At 25.4% G+C, this 2,827-nt stretch overlaps 1 long non-coding RNA gene across 1 annotated transcript in view; it reads right to left on the reverse strand.

The window, feature by feature from the left end:
- LOC122273619 (uncharacterized) overlaps nucleotides 1-1,857 on the reverse strand; it is a 6,611-nt gene extending 4,754 nt beyond the window's left edge. The window contains exon 1 of the long non-coding RNA XR_011636232.1: nucleotides 1,710-1,857. This is a non-coding gene — a long non-coding RNA (uncharacterized lncRNA). The remainder of the gene's footprint in view (nucleotides 1-1,709) is intronic.
- Between the last annotated feature and the right edge of the window lie 970 nt (nucleotides 1,858-2,827).

The following is a 2,827-nucleotide window of genomic DNA, read 5'->3' on the forward strand; positions in this document are numbered from 1 at the left end:
TATATATATATATATATATATATATATATAGAAAATGTATACCTAGTATTGAAAATGCCATATATTGTCTCCTCATATCTATTTCATTAGTGGTAAAAATTCATAGAAAAGGATAATCTGCATGGAAAAATTGCATGGCTATCCAAAAGCATCAAAAGAGAGCAATACAATAAAAATTTAATTATCCGGAATGCACAGCAATCGGCATATTCTGGATTTGGAAAGTTTCAGATACTTGAGCACCAAAAATCTCAGTATATTATGTTATATTAATTTCTGGAAAAATGCCACACTTTAATAATAAAAATTATTGCAATTGACACTTATAAAAAAATAATGATAAAGAAAAAGACTAAAAAAGTTATTCATAAAAATTATTAAAGATAAATAAAAAAAAAAAAAACTGCAGGGCAGCTCTCTCTGAATTAAATACGTACTTGTTTAAAATTGAGAGATATTGAAGAAGAGGGGGGTTTTCATCAAGAATCCATCAATATTTTACAGTATATTCTCAAACCTTCCTTTTTAGAAAGAATAAACTATGAATTTCTGAACATTCTACTTTCTTTATCTTTCTGGTTAGTCAAATTTTGAGCAGCCAGGCTTTTATTGTGTATCCGCAGAATGAAACATGTGGTATAGAATTCAAAATTCAGAAAAAAAATGTTTTTAGTTTTGTAATAGTATCACAAGTTAAATTATTTCCATAGCTACAAAGTATGGCTATGAAATCTCATTTAATGTTTACTTTTACTGCCATAAAATAAAAACTTGTTTAACTAATATCAAAGTCCCCTGTGTAATTGTGACAGCTTTCACTTTTTATCACTAATTGTTTTAGAATTATTTAAAAGTAAAATCAGATTATCTAATTTAATTACAATTTTTTATTATTTTATCAAAATCAAAAAAAAAAAAATTATAAATAAAATATTCTTGCACTACAAAAAAAGGATAATTTGAAATAATTTAAAATTTTCACTAAGAGTTAGGTCTTATTTCACAACAAATAAAAACATGTTACGCGGAATGAAGAATTATACTTGTACTAGGATTATCTATATAAGCACGATCAAAGAATTGTAGAAGATTTATGCAATTCAAATTATTAACCCAAAATGTAATCTAAAAAGATTTTTTAAATTCCTTAATTCAAGGTAATAGATTTTGAGACAACCTTCTTTGTTTGTTATGTTGTTTGAGCATTTGTGCTTGATTATTAGAAATTCGAGAAACAGAGGTTTTGAAAGAAAACATTATAAATTTTGAGATATAGAGGTTTAAGATAAATAGCTTTAGCTGTAATAATAAAGGTCTTAGTTCAAGATTGAAGTTAATTTGACATGTTAAAGGTGAAAAAACATGAAAAAATTAACATGTACAGTACAGAACCCGTTATCCGGAAATCAGAAAACCGGAAAACCAAAAAACCGGAACGAAATTCGATAAACTTTCCCACCATTTTTTTAAAAAAAAATTTTTTTCCTCATAAGATTTTAGGATTTCTCTTTCTTTTTTTAAAGATGTTTACCTTACCATCATTTTGGAAATAATTATTAGTGTATTACTTCATCGTTTTTTCTTCTTTTTAAGATTATTTCCAAATATTTTTTTTTTTTTAGTTGGGTTTAGCAATAAAAAAACGGCTTTTTGTAGCGATTCAGAAATTGTATAATTGAGAATTTTATAATTGAGAAAAAAATACTTACTGTGTAGACTACTTATTGTGATCCTACTTTTATCAAAAACATTGCTGCACCCAACACATGCCCAGCATAAAAAGCTTTGATTTCAAAGTCTTCATAAACCTGCATAAACAATATTCTATTTTAGAGTGCATAGCCAGATTTTTCAACAAAAAATAAGCACCTTTTCAGTACTTTTCAAGCACTCAAAAATATTTTTAATCACTATAAAAAAAATAATAAAGGAGCATCTGTGCAATAATAAAAATTATTTTTTTCTTTTGCTTAAAGTTCTTAATTTATAAACATAAAATCAATAAAATTCAATATCATTTTAAAAACTTCACACAAACATGAAAAAATTACTAGTCTCTGATAAATATGGCAGAGAAAATTGTGAAGATATTGCTTTTTTTGTAATTTAAAACCTCAATTGACACGGCAAAGAAAAAATCTCTTTTTAAAAGATAGAATTAAAAACTTTTTTCAAATCCCGAATAGAAAAAGCACCTTTAAGAGCTTTTAAAAAACATAAATCAAAAATAAGCACCTTCAAGTATTTTTTAAAAAGGCTATGCTAAAATTTAATAAAGCATATTATTTAAATAAGTAATAGTATTTAAATAAATGAAAATTTAATTTTTCATTACATTATACATCCCTAAAAATATTTTGAATTAATAAATAAACACAGTAAGAAATATATACATAAACTTATTGCTGTTAAGACTACCAATGGTTGTTAGCAGCAAAATAAACATGATGTTTCCAGCGAATTTGCAGTTTTACACTTAACTTTGTACAAACTAACATTAACATTTCTATTAAATTTCTATATCTAATCGTCTTGTTCTTAACTGTTCTGTTCCTAATTGTGATTCTTAGTTAAAAGTAAAATACAAAAGAGAGGCTGTTATTACAGAGATAACATATTATTGAGTAACCCTCAATTCTGGCATATTAGCACTGAATAATGTTTTTATTCACAATAAAAACATTAGAGCTATGCATTTCAGAAAACTGTCCTGTCTTTCTTCCCCTTTCTGTTTTGATGGTGATGAGATTTAAGATATTTGACTCATACACAACACATTATAATATTATTTGTACTTTATAATGTGTTTTGTGTAGCAAAAATTTTA

This window comes from Parasteatoda tepidariorum, chromosome 2 (assembly GCF_043381705.1).
Source record: "Parasteatoda tepidariorum isolate YZ-2023 chromosome 2, CAS_Ptep_4.0, whole genome shotgun sequence".
Taxonomy (NCBI): domain Eukaryota; kingdom Metazoa; phylum Arthropoda; class Arachnida; order Araneae; family Theridiidae; genus Parasteatoda; species Parasteatoda tepidariorum.